The sequence below is a fragment of the Oncorhynchus mykiss genome, chromosome 21 (genome assembly GCF_057628025.1).
Source record: "Oncorhynchus mykiss isolate SJ-2025 chromosome 21, ASM5762802v1, whole genome shotgun sequence".
Classification (NCBI taxonomy): domain Eukaryota; kingdom Metazoa; phylum Chordata; class Actinopteri; order Salmoniformes; family Salmonidae; genus Oncorhynchus; species Oncorhynchus mykiss.
Window position 1 is genome coordinate 50,178,664 of NC_143042.1, and position 20,854 is coordinate 50,199,517.

Consider the following 20,854-nt stretch of genomic DNA (forward strand, 5'->3'; position numbering starts at 1 on the left):
TTGGGACAGACTTCCAGATGGCCGTCTGTCAGAACCCCAGCCAGCTTCCTCTTCCTTAAACTCTATCTGTTGACTTTGCTCTCCTTTCATGCCAATCACCTTCCCTGATAATCTTCTTGAGTGATCAAGACAACGTGTTTTAAGGAGGGTGTTCCAGCATTAAGAAGTAATTTGAGGGAATTTGGCAGGGCTAGGTGGGATGACATCACTTCAGTTATATCACTTCAGGTTGTATTAGTATTGCTGGTGACGGTATCAGGGGAGGAGGGAGCTAGTCTGCTACATCTTAATGATGCAAAGAAGCAAAGTCATCGGCAGTTCACTGCTATCCAAAAACATGTCAATCCCATAACTGTGCTTATTAAACTTTTACAAGCCCAAAGGCAGGTGACTATCATATTCAGGAGGGAGTCCAGGCCTTTTTTTTTATCTCTCTCTCTCTCTCTCTCTCTCTTTCTCTCTCTCTCTCTCTATCTCTCTCACAATCTCTCTCTCTCTCTCTCACACTCTCTCACGCTCTCACACACACTCTCACACTCTCACTCTCTCTCACTCTCTCACACTCTCTCACACTCTCTCTCCCTCACTCTTTCTGTCTCTTTCTTGGAAAAGGTTGTTCAAATGTTGGAACTCTTATAGTCCATTTGTTTTGCATCTTTTCAAAACATCTCCTCCAGATGCTTAGTTTTGAAATCAAAATGAAACTCAAATCACGAGTGGCTTGTTTTCCCTGCTCTGAAATAGTTGCAATTAGTTTTCTGGTGCCAAGCCGCATTGTTATAAAGCTGATGCATGCCAACTGCTTTAGAAATTGGCCAGCAAAGGCCTAAGACAACCATCTGATGCAGTGTCTGTAATGGCTTTATTTGTGTTCCCAAAGAACATAATGAAGAAGAAATGCATAATTAAATTCACAATCTCAGCCAATATTGTGTTACTCACAGTCTTACTGTTTTTAGGGTTGTGCAATTGATGTTCACAGCCATTAAATGTTAAACTAGTGACATGACCCCACCTAGCTATTCTCCATGGGTTCATGTTTTACTCTTAATTTATTTCATTTGTGGAATTCAAGCTCATTCAAAACCACTTGCACCTTCTTTACTAATTAGCTGCAATAGTTATTAGGGTTTAAAGCACCAACAGTGGTCAAGTAGTCAAAAACGTCATCGTTACGAAATCATTTTTTTTTTTTATCTTTCTGAAACGTGAATGAAAAAATAAGATGTCTTTTGTATACTAGTGAGCTGACTTAACTGAAAAATGTGACTCATATGTGCATTTTGTGATAAAAGCAGCAAATGTGGAACATATGTAGATGTGGCCTGAAAAGACAGATGAAGAGTTGATTTCCAAAACACTAAACACGTATTTTTCACATTTGTGTTTTTTCAAAAAAAAATATCAATTTATGGCCTTGGTATATATAATATACTGTTAAACTTTTTTATTAATATATTTTAGATGTGTAATACAATTAGTTTTTTTGCAAAACGCTATACAGTTGAAGTCGGAAGTTTACATACACTTAGTCATTAAAACTTGTTTTTCAACCTCTCCACAAATTTCTTGTAAACAAACTATAGTTTTGGCAAGTCGGTTAGGACATCTGCTTTGTGCATGACACAAGTCATTTTTACAACAAATCTTTACAGACAGATTATTTCACTTATAATTTACTGTATCACAATTACAGTGAGTCAGAAGTTTACATACACTAAGTTGACTGTGCCTTTAAAATTCCAGAAAATTATGTCATGGCTATAGAAGCTTCTGATAGGCTAATTGACAACATTTGAGTCAATTGGAAAGAAATCAGCCACGACCTCAGAATTTTGGGGGGAATTTCTGAAAGCCTGAAGGTACCACGTTCATCTGTACAAACAATAGTACGCAAGTATAAACACCATGGGACCACACAGTCGTTATACCGCTCAGGATGGAGACATGTTGTGTCTCATAGAGATGAACGTACTTTGGTGCGAAAAGTGCAAATCACTCCCAGAACAACAGCAAAGGACCTTGTGAAGATGCTGGAGGAAAAAAGTATCTACATCCACAGTAAAATGAGTCCTATATCGACATAACCTGAAAGGCACTCAGGAAGGAAGAAGCCACTGCTCCAAAACCGCCATAAAAAAGCCAGACTACGGTTTGCAACTGCACATGGGGACAAAGATCGTACTTTTTGGAAAAATGTCCTCTGGTCCGATTAAACAAAAATAGAACTGTTTGGCCATAAGTACCATCTTTATGTTTGGAGGAAAAAGGGGGATGCTTGCAAGCCGAAAAACACCATCCCAACTGTGAAGCACGGGGGTGGCAGCATCATGTTGTGGGGTGCTTTGCTGCAGGAGGGACTGGTACACTTCACAAAATAGATAGCATCATGAGGTAGGAAAATTATGTGGATATATTGAAGCAACATCTCAAGACATCAGTCAGGAACTTGGTCGCAAATGGGTCTTCCAAATTGAAAATGACTCCAAGCATACTTCGAAAGTTGTAGCAAAATGGCTTAAGGACAACAAAGTAAAGGTATTTGGAGTGAACATTACAAAGCCCTGACCTCAATCCCATAGAAGATTTGTGGGCAGAACTTAAAAAGAGTGTGCGATCAAGAAGGTTTACAAATTTTACTCAGTTACACCAGCTCTGTCAGGAGGAATGAGCCAAAATTCACCCAACTTATTGTGGAAAGCTTGTGGAAGCCTAGCCCAAATGTTTGACCCAAGTTAACAATTTATTTATTGATACCAAATACTAATTGAGTGTATGTAAACTTCTGACCTACTGGGAATGTGATGAAAGCAATGAAAGCTGAAATAAATGATTCTCTCTACTATTATTCTGACATTTCATATTCTTAAAATTAAGTGGTGATCTTAACTGACCTAAGACAGGGAATTTTTACCAGGATTAAATGTCAGGAATATTGAAAAACTGAGTTTAAATGTATTTGGCTTCCAATTTCAACTGTATATCAATTGTTTATCTGCCATGGAATGTTCGTATGCTGTATATTTTACATACAAATCTTATATTAGTGTATTAAAAAATGAATTCATTTTTCATATACTGTTTATATTTTTAATATTGATGTCGTGCATTTATCAAATGTACAGTTCTAATTAGTTGACACATTTGACTGAGTAGAACCTAAAAGTGTTACGTTTTCATCTGAGAGAGAGAGCATTTTGCATCAAAACATGATAATTTGTCTCTTAAATTAAAGAAGTAAGTGTATGTAATTAAAGGACCCCGTGCAATGATCAGATTGGGGAAAAGCACACACAAAAAAAGGTGATCTACTAACATTTCTGAACATTTCAGAGAAAAAAAAAATATATATACATATATATATATACATATATATATATATAGCGATTTGAAATTCAACTCAGAATAAGGGCCTAACCAGATTTGGCCCCTGGGCAACTACAACTAAAAAAAAACTAAAATGCTTCCAGTCAGTATTTTTCTACCAAGTTTAGAGTATCATCTCTCAGATGCACATGAGCTGAGTTGATAGCCCATAGCATTCCAGAGTTAGAGCTAAAAGTCCTATGGCACCGGCACCCCTATTGGACATATTCGACATATCGGCCATCTTAGGTTAGGGATTTAATATCAGTTACTTACGGTACAAAATCTTAATACAATTGAACGTTTTACTGCCTGACATTCAGTATCTCTTTGAAACTATTGCCAATTTGGTGTTCAAATGAATACTCCAGTTGGTACTTTAAAGATAGAAAATATGTTGGCGCTTTTAGGTTTAAGAAACATACAGTATGGTACCAATTTCTCCTGAACTACACTGTAGTTTTCCAAAGTTAACAATAAAATCAAACTCCAAACAGTCATGTCATTGTCACCAGGGACTGAGTATTGACCTTTTCGATCGGATGGCAACGTGTGTTTAGTCAGAGTGAGGAAGATAATGAGAACAAAACAGAACCAGCCACCTGAGGCCCACACCGAGACCCGCTGGTACTATCTATCCACCTACTGCTGAAATCTTCATCTCTCATCGGGTGTCTTCTTCTGCAGCCCTGCCCCAGACCCATCTCTTATACCTCTCTACCGCCCCAGACCCATCTCTTACACCTCTCTACTTCCCCAGACCCATCTCTTATACCTCTCTACCGCCCCAGACCTATCTCTTACACCTCTCTACTTCCCCAGACCCATCTCTTATACCTCTCTACCGCCCCAGACCCATCTCTTACACCTCTCTACTTCCCAGACCCATCTCTTACACCTCTCTACTACCCCAGACCCATCTCTTACACCTCTATACTACCCCAGACCCATCTCTTACACCTCTCTACTACCCCAGACCCATCTCTTATACCTCTATACTACCCCAGACCCATCTCTTTTACCTCTCTACTACCCCAGACCCATCTCTTTTACCTCTCTACTACCCCAGACCCATCTCTTACACCTCTATACTATCCCAGACCCATCTCTTACACCTCTCTACTACACCAGACCCATCTCTTATACCTCTCTACTACCCCAGACCCATCTCTTACACCTCTCTACTACCCCAAACCCATCTCTTAAACCTCTCTACTACCCCAGACCCATCTCTTACACCTCTCTACTACCCCAGACCCATCTCTTACACCTCTCTACTACCCCAGACCCACCTTACACCTCTCTACTACCCCAGACCCATCTCTTACACCTCTCCACTACCCCAGACCCATCTCTTACACCTCTCTACTACCCCAGACCCATCTCTTATACCTCTCTTCTGCCCCAGACCCATCTCTTACACCGCTCTACTGCCCCAGACCCATCTCTTACACCTCTCTACTACCCCAGACCGATCTCTTACACCTCTCTACTACCCCAGACCCATCTCTTACACCTCTCTACCACCCCAGACCTCTCTCTTACATCTCTCCACTGCCCCAGACCCATTTCTTACATCTCTCTACTACCCCAGACCCATCTCTTACACCTCTCTACTACCCCCGACCCATCTCTTACACCTCTCTACTGCCCCAGACCCATTTCTTACACCTCTCTACTACCCCAGACCCATATCTTACACCTCTCTACTGCCCCAGACCAATCTCTTACACCTCTCTACTTCCCAGACCCATCTCTTTTACCTCTACAACCCCAGACCCATCTCTTTTACCTCTCTACTACCCCAGACCCATCTCTTTTACCTCTCTACTACCCCAGAACCATCTCGTTTACCTCTCTACTTCCCAGACCATCTCTTATACCTCTCTACTACCCCAGACCCACCTCTTATACCTCTCTACTGCCCAGACCCACCTCTTATACCTCTCTACTACCTCAGACCCATCTCTTACACCTCTCTACTGCCCCAGACCCAACTCTTACACCTCTCCACTGCCCCAGACCGATCTCTTATACCTCTCCACTGCCTCAGACCCAACTCTTACACCTCTCTACTACCCCAGACCCATCTTGTATACCTCTCCACTGCCCCAGACCCATCTCTTACACATCTCTACTACCCCAGACTCATCTCTTGTACCTCTCTACTGCCCCAGACCCATCTTTTAAACCTCTTTACCCCTCCAGAAAGCTGTTCAGGCTTTCTGTTTCTGGGCAATATCTTCTTATTTGCAAGTATTTTTCAAAACATCACTGCACACTATTCCTTATGTATTGTTTTGACCATTTTTGGTGAGTACAGCCTTCTTTGTGACCACTGGTTATAGTCTTCTGTATGACAACTGGTAATAGCCTACTCTGTGTATTATACATCTGGTTATAGCCTACTCTGTGTATGATACCACTGGTTATAGCCTACTCTGTGTATGATACCTCTGGTTATAGCCTACTCTGTGTATGATACCACTGGTTATAGTCTTCTCTATGTATGATACCTCTGGTTATAGACTACTCTGTGACCACTGGTTATAGCCTACTCTGTGTATGATACCACTGGTTTTAGCCTACTCTGTGTATGATACCATTGGTTATAGCCTACTCTGTGTATGATACCACTGGTTATAGCCTTCTCTATGTATGATACCTCTGGTTATAGACTACTCTGTGTATGATACCTCTGGTTATAGACTACTCTGTGACCACTGGTTATAGCCTACTCTGTGTATGATACCTCTGGTTATAGACTACTCTGTGACCTCTGGTTATAGCCTACTCTGTGTATGATACCACTGGTTATAGCCTACTCTGTGTATGATACCACTGGTTATAGCCTACTCTGTGTATGATACCATTGGTTATAGCCTACTCTGTGTATGATACCTCTGGTTATAGACTACTCTGTGACCACTGGTTATAGCCTACTCTGTGTATGATACCACTGGTTTTAGCCTACTCTGTGTATGATACTATTGGTTATAGCCTACTCTGTGTATGATACCACTGGTAATAGCCTACTCTGTGACCACTGGTTATAGCCTACTCTGTGTTTGATACCACTGGTTTTAGCCTACTCTGTGTATTATACATCTGGTTATAGCCTACTCGGTGTATGATACCACTGTTTATAGCCTACTCTGTGTACGATACCACTGGTTATAGCCTTCTCTATGGCCACTGGTTGTAGCATTCTCTATGACCAGTGGTTATAGCATTCTCTATGACCGCTGGTTACATCCTTCTCTATGTATTAGACAAATTATTATAGCGTTCTCTATGACCAGTGGTTATAGCCTTCTTTATTACCAGTGGTTATAGCCTTCTCTATTACCAGTGGTTATAGCGTTCTCTATGACCAGTGGTTATAGCCTTCTCTATTACCAGTGGTTATAGCCTTCTCTATTACCAGTGGTTATAGCCTTCTCTAGTACCAGTGGTTATAGCCTTCTTTAGTACCAGTGGTTATAGCCTTCTCTATGGCCACTGATTTAAAGAACATGTACAGTATGATGTCAGCTTGACAAGATATTGGCATGGCGCACATCAACCGGCTTTATCCCCTCTAGTGTTATTACCCCAGCATGAGCGCATAAAACCAAGTACCTGGCTGCCTGCTGATAAAAACAGAAGCTAGAAATTCTTTATGTTGGGTTTCTGCCCGGGTGAGAAGCGAATGTCAAGCATACCTGATGTATCAACAAAAGTCAAATGATGTGAATACATTAGTCAGAATCTCAACTCAGAACCAGTGAGAAGGAACCAGTAGATTTTTATTCTCCAATGAGGCTAGTCTACAGAGCCAGCCGGCCTATCGTACGACTTCACCAGTAGAATTTAATGATAGTGATAACTTGAATTGTTATAGTGTATCAATAGAAATATCTTCTGAAGCTGGTCAAGCAGACTCATTTAATGAGGCAGGTGTGTTTCAATGGGATCTTTTCCTATAGGACAATGGGTATATATAGATGTATGAATATTACATACGTGCGTACCCAGAAATAGTCCAAAATACAGCCAATAATATGGTGCATGTGGAAACAACCAACTAAAACAACCAAGTGAATGCCCAAGGATGGGTTATTATGTCCCTGACATCTTGCTGATGTATCTGCTATCCCGTGTCTCTTTGCCCACGTGCAATCAACTTGGGACATAATTTACACAAACAAATCTACAGGCAGCAGCATCAGAGAAGCGAACTAATGGTTCATCCTTGTTAGGCCCACGCAGGTCAAATCGATAGGACTCTCTCTCTCTCCCAGCCTTGGTCTAATGTAATGCCAAGGGTCTGAAAATGTCTCCTAATTTACTGCGTTGGAGCACTTAGAGATGGAGATGAGAGAACGCCTCAGGTTTCTGCTGACTTGATCTTGGCTCTTTTCATCCCCAAATATATCATAACAGAAGATGGAAAAACAACGTCATGATCAAAGGACACAAATGTGTTTTTAGGATGAGTGCCAGTTAACTTCTCTTTGTGTTTGCAACCTGTTTGCTGTTTCAGTTTTTTTTTTCTCCCAGTTTGTTTGGCATTTCAAACGTATTTTTTTTATTATAGATTACATTTAAAGTGTGTTTTTCGACTCCCGAGTTCTTGCAAGTGAGCATGTCTGTTTGCAGCTCTTTGTGTATGGAAGTGCCATAGTGCATACTATATGTACTGGTACAGTACATGTACACATGTTTCACTCCATCCGCGTAGCGCTGCGCTGTCACTGTTCTCAGTTACATTACACATTTCATATTTTCCTAACAACCTGTGGTATATGTACACTTCATATCCCAGCTGCAAACTTCTGGGGGGTCCAGGAGGAGTTGTCCCAACGGACAACAACACATCATTTCCCTCTCCTGTCGAGGGCCGACGTTCGACATCACCACACAGAGCCAGCACTCAGGATCCATGGTTTTGTTAGTCTCCCATTGGCTTGTTCGTTCAATGTTCCCTTCAACATTGTCCTGTACTGCATCCCCTTCAGTGGTAGAAAACAAAGAGAGTTTACAGCAGTGGAGGCTTCTGAGGGGAGGACGGCTCATAGTAATCGATGCACCACCACAACCAATACTATTTTACAGAGAACACTACAGCAGAAGCTTCCTTCCTCTGCTACTCTATCATCCACGTGAGGCTACAATAAGTCAAGTTTCCCCGGGAATTTGTGAAGCGCTGGGGAAGCTGTGGAGCGCTGGGGAAGTTGTGAAGCGCTGGGGAAGCTGTGAAGCCAGCTAGAGAAGCTGTGAAACCCTATGGAAGCTGTGAAGCCAGGTGGGGAAGTTGTGAATCCCTGGGGAAGCTGTGAAGCGCTGGGGAAGCTGTGACGCCAGGTGGGGAAGTTGTGAAGCGCTGGGGAAGCTGTGAATCCCTGGGGAAGCTGTGAAGCGCTGGGGAAGCTGTGAAGCCAGCTGAACACTATTGCATCATTGTGTTTATGAGACGGGTGTTAAAGAACATGAAACAATGTTGCGAATGTTAAATATTGCCTGATTGTGTTTGTGAGTCTTAAATCATGTATGGCTACAAATATTGCATATACATTCCTTCATATGGGCAGAATATTGTAGCCTGGGGTTATATAAATTAGTTCATATTTAATGGATGAAAAGGAATAAATGGAATGGTATCAAGAACATAGTTTCCATGGTTTCCATGTGTTTGATAACATTCCATGCACTCCATTCCAGCCATTCCAGAATGTTATTATTATGAGGTGTGAAGGTGTATATCCTGCCTAGAAGTCTGTGAAACCTGCATGATCTGTGCGTGGAGAGGTGTTTGTGTGCATTTTAGATTGTGCTCCCACTGTTCACAGGTCATGGAGAGTCGTATTAATAGATTTGAAGATGGCTGTTGTTATTGTGTGAGTGCCTATGTGTGTTTCCATTTTATTACTGAGGAAACCTGATCCCCTACAAGCTTATGGACAAGTGAGACAGACTCTTTTAACAGAAGCCAACCAGACATGAAATGCAAAACATTTGCAACCCAACAGGGATCTGCAAGTTGCTTCACAATAACTCTGTAACAAATGGCAGAGAGGCCCCATCTAAAGCAACCGGGCTCTGGAGAAAGGTGCAGCAGCTGTACTTTCAGCGGGGACTGCAGAGTTCAATCCCGCTCCACTCACAAATCCCAAGGCTTAATCTCTCCACCGGCGAGGCGTTTGTTTGAGGATCGCCCTCACCGCTGGCGCTCAGCTCGCCTCGCCGCCCTTCGCTCGCCCTTCAAAGAATCACTGGCTGATCTTCACTCAGGATTCCTTTCTTTAAAACTCTCAATCTCCCAAGCCTCTTCTTCATCCTTCCCTCTTTCTTTCTCTTCTTTGTCTTCTCACCATTTTGTTTTTCTAATCTTTGGCGCTTGGTGGTTAATTAAAGGCCCAATCAATTGGGAAAATTATTATAATGCACTTTCAGTGTAAGAGCTGAAAGACAGCATGGAATATCAGCGTGTTTCGGTGGGATTGAGTTATGGCCTTCCATGGTGACTTCCCATCACCATGCAATAAATGAGTTAATCGACCAATGAAAAAGAGTTTCAAACATCTTTGCCAATAACAGCACATTTTCAGTTTCCCCCTTCCCACTCAGACCGTTCCCAGACAGTCCTAGCTAAATTCTTTCTTGAGAAATTGCCCTTTGCTAAAAAGCTATTTATATATATTTTTGACATTTTTAATTGAAAACAGTCACAGAAAGGCACCAATAAATGATTTGATATTGATATAAAAATGTCTTGCGTTGGTGCAGGACTAAAGTACACAGAGGAATTATTTAGCCACTGTGAAATGTATGTCCTGTACGTCAACAAAAATAACACTTCACAGAACACTGGATGAGTTGATTTTGCATGAATAACTACACTGTGATGGAACTTAATTTCCAAAAGGGATGTTTTAAATGTTCTCATTCATCATGTTATATTATGGAGGAGATGAGATGATAAGTGGGGTGTTTACCACCACGAACCGTGATCTGGCATTAACGGACAGTGTCCAATCAGAACCAATCACATGCTTCTAAAGAGCAATAGTTCTTTTTTTTCCCCGTTATGAATACATTTGAAGGAATGGTACCGGACCTTTATTTGTTAAAACTAAGAGAGCGTGGCCTCAACGTCCTGAAACGTTCACACAGCTGTATGCATCTTAAGAGGGTAAGGCCCTTGAAACAAATAGAATGTCTTGAAAAGTTGGTCAATAAATATGTTTCCAAATTCCACACCAATTTTATGATGCTCTACATCGAATGACACAACGTTATGGCCGGGTCCACTGAAACAAAGGATAGAGGTGCATACTAAATAGAGTTTTAGAGGTAAACAGAGTTAGGTCGAGGTATAGAGTTAAATAGAGGTACATTATAGAGTTAAATAGAGGTTTGAAGAGTTAAATTGAGGTGCACAGTCCATACTTCAATTTGAGCATGTTTATTTTTTCTTATCTTGTTTTGGTCGAGCATTATCTGGAACTATTCCTCAACAAATGAATGTCCCTTTGCTGTTTCCTTGGTTACAAAGTACCCAATCGGTGTTATGGGCATTATCTGTGACTTTATTACAAGCACCATGGACAAGTGTGGGCTGTTATAAATCTCACTGATGCTCTCAGCCAAGCCCAGGCTGGTGGGCGATGGTAGTTATCCTGTGAGAAATACCCCTGGCGCCTAACAAGCCATTTAAGCAGTGACAGTCCCTTTGGAATGAAAGTCCGCTTTTGAAAGGGCATTAATGTCTTCATTCACGTTAGGCGTACATAAAGGAAACTGCTGACAGTTTTGAAAATCATAAAATTGGAAAGCGAGGGAGGGGGGGGGGGGTGTATATAGGAGATGTGGCTGTGGTGGACGTAAGTCCTCACAAATGAATCGCTCTCCTATTCAGCAGTTTCGGACCAAATACAGTATTAGACTTGGAGAATTTTCTTTTGGTCTTAAGCCTGGTTTCTATCCAGCTTGCAATAGCATTCTCTTTCAATAGGCTGTAGAATTAATGGAAATAACCCAATCCTTTCATTTTCCATCCCTCTCTTCATTGAGAATATCTACCCACATTCCATCCCGAAGACATTTAGTTGATGTATTCATCCGAATCAATAAGATACAATCACTTGTTGCTTTCTCCGTTGTCATTAACCATTACCTGTCATTAATCATTAATTGATATCAAACATATGGTCTATCCGTCTGATAACACAAAGAGGACTTTCATGATAATGTCATGAGACTTCTTAGGCCTGCAGTAGCTACAGTTGCATGGATAAGACGTTAATTGCCTCCATTCCTTTTTTGGGTGTACTGTAAAAAGAAAGAAGCCAAAATAACAATGCTTTCCTCTACACAGCTCCAAGACTCTAACACAGCCAAGACTCTAACCCAGCCAGGACTCTAACCCAGCCAGGACAAGACTCTAACCCAGCCAAGACTCTAACCCAGCCAGGACAATACTCTAACCCAGCCTGGACAATACTCTAACCCAGCCTGGACAAGACTTGCCCATCCTGGATAAGACTCTAACCCAGACTGGACAAGACTCTAACCCAACCAGGACAAGACTCTAACCCAGACTGGACAAGACTCTAACCATGACTGGACAAGACTCTAACCCAGACTGGACAAGACTCTAACCCAGCCAGGACAAGACTCTAACCCAGCCAGGACAAGACTCTAACCCAGCCAGGACAATACTCTAACCCAGCCTGGACAAGACTCGCCCATCCTGGATAAGACTCTAACCCAGCCAGGACAAGACTCTAACCCAGCCAGGACAAGACTCTAACCCAGACTGGACAAGACTCTAACCATGACTGGACAAGACTCTAACCCAGCCAGGACAAGACTCTAACCCAGCCAGGACAAGACTCTAACCCAGCCAGGACAATACTCTAACCCAGCCTGGACAAGACTCGCCCATCCTGGATAAGACTCTAACCCAGCCAGGACAAGACTCTAACCCAGACTGGACAAGACTCTAACCCAGACTGGACAAGACTCTAACCCAGCCAGGACAAGACTCTAACCCAGCCTGGACAAGACTCGCCCATCCTGGATAAGACTCTAACCCAGCCAGGACAAGACTCTAACCCAGCCAGGACAAGACTCTAGGTGTTGTATTGAGGTCAATGTACCCAGAGGAGAATGGAAACTAGCTGTCCTCCGGCTACACCATGGTGCTACCCTACAGAGTGTTGTTGAGGCTACTGTAGACCTTCGTTGTAAAACAGTGTGTTTTAATCTATTTTTTGCTGACACGTGAATATATTTAGTATAGTTTAATTATAAAAAGGGTCACTTTTTTAATGTTTCACCTTTAAAAAAATTACGAAAAGAAATTCACTGAGGAGTATGGTCCTCCCCTTCCTCCTTTGAGGAGCTTCCACTTGTGTGAATATATGAGAGAGGGAAAAAGTTAATAAGAAGAGAAAGGGAAGAGAAGACAGTGATTGATTGGGCTGAGCCTGGAAGCAAGATGATTGTGAATGGTTGGATTTACCTACATTTCAAAACAAATAAACAGCAGTAACAGATACATGGAGCCACAGAAGAGGCATGGAGTGAAACAGGATTTTATTCCCAACATGCTTCAGATTTGAAGAAATGTTTGCTATCCGAGCCAAAGAATCACTCTGTGGAGCGAGCACAATTTGTCTATAGTCATAATCTATCCTTGTGAGGTGAGATTCTATTCTTTCTCTGCACAGCTGAGTGAGGGTACGTATCGGGACTATGGAAATGAGCAGGCGTTGGAGAAACCACAAATAACCCACTTCTACAGTACACACCATTAGAATGTTTCAAACCAGATAGTTTCTATGAGAACGCTAGGTAGTAGTATAGGAATTAATATGCACGAGTGACAGCAGAGGGGTGTATCAGGGTGCCTGTGGGGATGAGGCCAGATTTGACAGTACATATAAAGTATTCAGACCCCTTCTCCTTTTCCACATTTTTTTCCATTACAGCCTTATTCTAAAATGGATTAAATTATATATTTTTCACATCAATCTACACACAATACCCCATAATGACAGAGCAGGATGTACCTGAACCCAATTCCCGAGACTTGTAGCAAAGGGTCTGAATACTTATGTAAATAAGGTATGTCTGTTATTTATTTTTTTACTTTTGCAACAAAAAAAAACAGTTTTTGCTTTTGTCATTATGGGTTATTGTGTGTAGATTAATGAGGGGGGGGAAACTATTTAATAGATTTTAGAATGAGGCTGTAACGTAACAAAATGTGGAAAGAGTGAAGGGGTCTGAATATGTTCGGAATACATTGTATACTAGTAGTAGGGAGCTTTCCTGGTGGAGGTATCACTTATCCCTTCACTTAAGGGGCTGATGCAGGGAGAGGGAGATGAGACCTGTCTCTATCCCAGAGATAAGTGAGGTGGGAGCTGAGACTTGTCTCTATTCCAAATATAAGTGAGGAGGGAGCAGAGTGGGAAGACTTGGAACGAACACAGTCCTTATGAACAAAGAAGATTAAGTTAGAATTGTTTGATTTCTTGTTCTAGACCTTATGCCTTCGCTTACCTTCCGCTGTCTGTACCCAGCATGTCAAACTTGCTTATTTTCTTCTTCTTCTTCCACTTTTCCACTTTTGTCAGAGATCCCACTGACTTTTCTGGTATTTGTCTCACTGCAAATATCTGAAAGTCAAGACCGGTGCTCACTGAAGCAGAGCGGTGCCTGACCGATCGGAGTACCTTTTCCTCACGCAACAACGGCATTGTTTATGCTTGGTTAGAGTCTTGACTCTGCTGTAAAATATCATTATACAATCAGAGTTTTCTCCCCTTAAAGGGGAATGGAAACCCTTTACATTTGCACTTACAGTTATCTGGTGATCTAAAATCCTAGTTTTTCCATTCAATTTTAAACTTCACGGCTTCTCTGTCATCATCCGAATATGTTGAATGATATTGCTGTCATCAAACTGAGGTTAAAAGTTTTAAAATTATGTTTGCACTATGTGTTTAGTGGGGACTGCGAGGGTTTACAAATGCAATATTGAAACTCTAGCTGGCACAATTTTGCTTAACCGGGTAAACTATTGGTCACAAGAATGATACATTTACATGTTTTTACTTTTTTTCTACAAATCCAATTTCAGGGACACTTCACTTGGATGAGAAAAAAATCTGAACGGAGCTGAAGACTCTTTCCAAGGAACCCCTTGACCAGAACAGGATGACTGTAACCACCTGGGCAGAACAGGATGACTGTAACCACCTGGGCAGAACAGGATGACTGTAAACACCTGGCCAGAACAGGATGACTGTAACCACCTGACCAGAACAGGATGACTGTAACCATCTGGCCAGAACAGGATGACTGTAACCACCTGGCCAGAACAGGATGACTGTAACTACCTGGCCAGAACAGGATGACTGTAACTACCTGGCCAGAACAGGATGACTGTAACCACCTGGCCAGAACAGGATGACTGTAACTACCTGGCCAGAACAGGATGACTGTAACTACCTGGCCAGAACAGAGAACAGGATGACTGTAACTACCTGGCCAGAACAGGATGACTGTAACCACCTGGCCAGAACAGAGAACAGGATGACTTTAACCACCTGTGTGAATCCTGAACTGGTAAATTTGACTCATTTTAAAGTAAACCTGGAATGCATTGTTAAGTGGAACTGGTGATGTTACCTTGGAAACTAATCACACTTCTTTACTATATGACATTAGTAAATGGCTTCATCAAGCTGACAAGGTACAAATCTTTAGTTCTGCCCCTGAACAGGCAGTTAACCCACTGTTCCTAGGCCGTCATTGAAAATAAGAATTTGTTCTTAACTGACTTGCCTAGTTAAATAAAGGTAAAATAAAAAATAAAATAAAAATCCCTTGCATATACTGTCCCTCCTATCTCACTTCCTGGTTCAGAATGTAAATCTATTCCACATCTGGGCGGAGAATCACGACAATTATCTTTGTCCTAGGCTTTTGACAAATAACACGTAGGTCTATTAGCGTATAATATCTCCTCCTCTGGCTTCACATGTAAGTGACATCTGGAAAGGGTTAGCTGTGAAACCAATCAGAATGGGTGAAAGATGGCAATTACATTATCCCTTGGGAAAACAACGTTGACATTATCTATGCATACACCTGTGTTGTATTGACATATTCATCAAATAGGACACACGCCGTTCTCAATGACACACTCACAATGATAGCTTGTGAGGAAATGTAGAGTAAGGTTCAATGATTTGTGGACTGTATACAAACTTGATGGAGACATGGAGTAAAATTATCATTATTTGACTGTGATTGTCACCAATATGATGTAGACAGAAGGAATGGAATAATATAGACATGGAACTCAGGTTTCATTCAAAGCATCATCGTGAATTTGCTTGGTATTGGATATGACTTGAGTGAGCGATTTCAAAGTGGAGTGGTATTGGATACGGCTTGAAAGCCGAGACTTGAGACTCCAGAGAGAAAATTAACACCAGTGTCTGTTTTTACTTCTTCCACGTGTATTCCTGTAGGATTTATCTTTCCCTTTATCGTTGAACCTCAGAAGAGGAAGAATATGATTTTACAATGTATTTCCCTTTTCCCCCCATTTCAAACTTGGATGCAGGTTCACATTGTACATATCTTAGTAAGCCCTGATATGAAAATAAAATGTAGCCGTCATGTTTTACTTGAATACTGTGGCATTTTTATTATTGCAATATATTGGATGGGCATTTTAGTCTAAAGTATATCAGAGCGTTATTATGGCATTAGGAATACAACATATTTAACATAAGAACTCGTTCAGTGCAAGTCCAAACTGCATGGAATAGCTGTCCATGCAACCAGCATTTCATTGTCACTGCTAGATTTATGTGCTTGAATTAGATGATTGCCTATTCAACACATTTTTGGCTTGGATTTCATCTTCAGATCAAACACAAGCCCATGAGTATGGGCCAAAGTGCATTGGGCAATCTAAAAACCAGCGACATTGAGGGATGAAAGGCGTTTATTAGAGTAATTCACTCCAATTTACTGAAAAGGCCAGAGTTTCTGAGTCCTCCTCACACCCACGCTATTCAGCTGTATCAATCCAAGAGTCCTCTCTGAGTCACTGTTGGCGCATACAACACGAGAGCCCCATGTCCGTTCAGACAAAACAAGAAGAAAGGGAGTCCATTCAACGTCATCTGATGTTCATTCAAAGCATTCACATAATGCCTTGGATAAAATCTGAGTTCCATATCAATATTATTTGATTCTCTTTGTCTGTGTCACATTGGTGACAATCGCAGACAAATACTGGAATAATAATTTTTACCCCAGTCTCCATCAAGTTTGTACACATTCCACAAATCATATTTGTTATCATAATCACTGAACCCTACTCTACCTTCTCTCACAAGCTGTCATTGTGAATGTTTCATCTAGCATGGCATTGTCATATTTGGTGAATATGTAAATCCAACACGCTGGTGTTGAAACCATTTCCCAGAGACGGATTAGGACGTCCTCTGAATCTAACGTCGACAAAAGAAGGTGCCAGAGAGAACGGACCATTTTACATTTCCCCAAGGCAATCCGATTTGTTTTCATGTGACTCCAACCGGCAAATCCAGATCAGACAGTTATCCCCGATAGGAGTCAACATGCGTGTGTTACATTTTGAATGTCTCAAGTCCAAACTTTATCAATGACAGACAGACTAGCGCAGGCAGCGTCAGGCGGCAGCACACATCATTTAGAATTATCTCTCCTCTCTCTCTCTCCAATTCTTGAAGGTTGGTGCAAAACAAACAAATCAGATGTCTCTCAATGTCCTATTTCCCTCCACAATTCTCTGTTTTTCCACCATGTTGTAGCCTACAGTGACAGGCCTGTAGGGAAGTCATTTTGTAAGGGGTAGACTCAGGCGTATCTGTCTGAACGTATTTTTGAAGTCGCAGGTAAGAGCAACACTACGAGGGTTCCTGCTGTTGTAGCTGGGGGGGGAATCCCCTGTGGCACCTGGTGGAGCGGCCTTGTCAGTGGTTTGTTTGCATAGAGTATAGCCTCAGGGGCTGACTCGTTGTCTGCTCTGCTCGGAGAATCAGCAGCTCATCACTGTTCATGAACTACTTGGGGCTTTCTGGCTGCCAACCAATGCTCTTCACCACAAGATGCAGTAGTGCAACTGTCTGTAAGAGTGAAGACATGTATAGTAATGGAGGTGGTATGACACTGAGGAAATGGAGTTGGTACAGTATGTTAGTGGCTGCTTCAAGGAAACAACTCCAAGCCTTATCTATGATAAGTAACTTAGGTGATATACACCATATATTGCCAGGTGGATAACATTTATGACACATGCCCTGTTAAATGACCAGGGAACACTGTGGACTGGGAACATTCATATATAATGAGAAACAAACCCTAATTCTATGTAAGTTCATTACTACCTCTATCCTGTTATTCATGTCCCTAATTTCACCATAGGAAAATAACAGTGTTCTGATGAATAACTTGTAGCGCCGTGGTTGTGTTCTGTGCTTACTGATAAGGTCAGACCCTTAAAAAAATGTTAATGTGAAAGTAAACTATTTTCTTTAAAAATGTATGTTTACTTTCACATCCATTAATGTTGTACCTTGAAGTTGAAGAGTGCACCGTTGCTGAGAAGGACAACAGATCTGTGATGTAAAATGAATAATGTCTGGTTGAGCTTCTTGGCAAATCAGTTGGAAAAACTACATCAAAACTTTTATCTTCCTGCTCACAAATTACTGAGCTTTATAAGAGAAAGGGACAACAATATCCCCAATGGTTTCTTCTGACATTACAGGTGTGCGAAGACTTACATTTAATCAAGACCTTAACTTGCTTCATATTTTACATTTATGGTTCCCGAAACTGCAAAAACCCAAGGAATATAAAAGGGATTAGGGTTAAATCAGTAGAGATCTCTCTGGTTCCGTACCAGTACAGTTATCACAAATACAGTATGTCTCCTTTTCAAAGTGTGATGCAGTGGTTTATAATAAATCATAATTGATTGTATTACATAAATAACTGGTGCTGTAACTGGTAAAGCATCAGAAGACTGTGACCCCAATTCTCTTGTTTTCACACTTTTAGGATTCAATCTCTGCCATCTAATACCAAGGATTACAGTTTAGAGTTGTGGGAAGGGGCGGACTGGGATTTGAAATCGGCCCTCGAATTTTTAACACACCTGCCCATTTTTTTTCCCCCTTGAGGCCCCATTATTAGCCAGATAATTATAATTTTGCACAAAATAACTAACAAGTTGGACAGGCCCACTAGGCTAAAAATGGACCAGCCCATCTGGCATTTTCACGAAATGCCAGATGGCCAGTCAGTCCCTGGTTATGGGACTGCTTATTGCTTAGGGCTGATTCATTGACTCCGTTTTGGCATAATTTTTTTTTTACCCTATGACATTCACATTTGCATTAACTTTTGTGCAGTTTTGAATTTAGTTGGTTATTTCCATCTCGCTATAGTTCAATAAATGAATCCGCCCAATCCATATGAGTCCATTGAAGTGTTTTGAAGCAACCATACTCAAAACACAGACACTACAGACAAAGGGAATGGCATCATAAGAATATGTAATGTCCAACTTCTTGATCCGTTTTCTCCAAGGCGTTTTGAGATGAAGGCAAGGAAAGACGACGCGAGGAATCAAGGATGTACAATAGGGACTGTGTTTCCAGGGGACTTCCCTGTTGCACGGTAACAGCACTGTAGCCTACCTCGTTCTTCCACAGAAGAAGCCAGGTTCTGTGTGAATGTTCCCCGCTGCCAGCTCCGGTTGGTCCCTGGGGAGCCTCCCTGTGTGACCGTCTCAAATCGCTACAAACACATGCAGGGCCCCCACGGGACGCCAGCCGCCAAGAACACCGCAGGCTGGAAGAAACACCCGCTTCCTGGTTTCCTGCGGCTTCAAGACAAAAACATGACAAGTAAAACTATGGTAAGAACACTCACGCTAGCATGTTGATGTTTGATAATTGCATGTTTTAATAGGTGCCTCTACGTTTTTATTGAATGTAACGGGGGAAAAGGTAAGTGTAGTTTGAAAACGAAGTGTAGTTTGAAAACGAAGTGTAGTTTGAAAACAAAGTGTGGTTTGTAAAATATGTGTGGTTTGTAAAATAACTATAGTTTGTAAAATAACTATAGTTTGTAAAATAACTATAGTTTGTAAAATAACTATAGTTTGTAAAATAAGTGTGGTTTGTAAAATAAGTGTGGTTTGTAAAATAAGTGTAGTTTGACCTACAGGATGCTAGTGATGATTGACTTGGTGCACTTAAAGTGTTTATTTCTGGATAAATGTCACATTTGAGGGAGTGTTTGCCAGTAGTCCTAGAGGACACACTTCACTGTGAGCGTTTGAATCCAGATCCATGAGGTTTTAGAGAACATTGTCCTTTGGGTTTAATTAGTCAGTCTTCAGTGTTCTAAGAATAACATGTTCCCATTTTAACCTGCCCAATTCTCAAGTGAGAACAGTACACAGTTTCTAAGTTTGAGTTATTTTGACTTTGATTACCTAACCTATAGTTCACCTGTCTGATCTCTCCATGTCACATGTGTATATTGACAGTGAAAGAGACGGGTTGAACAAAGACCAGAAAATACATGAAAACACCTTGTAATTTCTCTGAAAACAACACTCATCACGAGTGAGGGAAAGACTAATACAAACACATATACCCAGGGATATATATGTAACAAATGATTTGTATTTGAACAGAGCTATGCATTATAAATGTGTATGTGCGTCAATCCCGAGTGCTGAGACCTTTGAGAAGAAGAAGAAGAAGAAGAAGAAGAGAAAGATATATACCTTAAAGAAGTGTAGTTCAATTTGTACTCATCCCACTGGGTAGAGATGGTTATTATGAATTCATCTCTATGGAAAGGAATTAAAGATACATGTTTAATTGTTCGATACCTCATTATGGGTTACCTAGGTACAATGAACAGTGTTGATTGGTAGCAAAGCTGCGTGTCACACAGTCGCTTCATTTCACTGTGTGTGAATGTGATACAGTTCATGTTTGGGGTAATTACTTAAAACATCAACTTCTTCCCCTTACTGAATGTGAGCACTCTTCTCTGCACTTCATATCCCACTTGATCATTCTATGGGAAATGTATTTCATTTAAATGTTGCATTGCGGCGGCTGTAATTAATTGCGCTGTTGTTCGATGGATGATAGTTCAGTGACTCCATTATGTGAACATGGAGTTCCAGGGTACTGTCTGTCAGTCTGTCTGTCTGTCTGTCTGTCTGTCTGTCTGTCTGTCTGTCTGTCTGTCTGTCTGTCTGTCTGTCTGTCTGTCTGTCTGTCTGTCTGTCTGTCTGTCTGTCTGTCTGTCTGTCTGTCTGTCTGTCTGTCTGTGTGTGTGTGACAGAGGGAGTGAGGGTGCTGAAATGCTGTAGGAACTGCAGGCAGATTTCTGAGTCTGA

The 20,854-nt window shown here is 41.4% G+C and overlaps 1 long non-coding RNA gene across 1 annotated transcript in view; it reads right to left on the reverse strand.

The window, feature by feature from the left end:
• The window catches only part of LOC149973268 (uncharacterized), a 59,898-nt gene extending 40,460 nt beyond the window's left edge, over positions 1-19,438 (reverse strand). The window contains exon 1 of the long non-coding RNA XR_016490386.1: positions 19,128-19,438. This is a non-coding gene — a long non-coding RNA (uncharacterized LOC149973268). The remainder of the gene's footprint in view (positions 1-19,127) is intronic.
• Between the last annotated feature and the right edge of the window lie 1,416 nt (positions 19,439-20,854).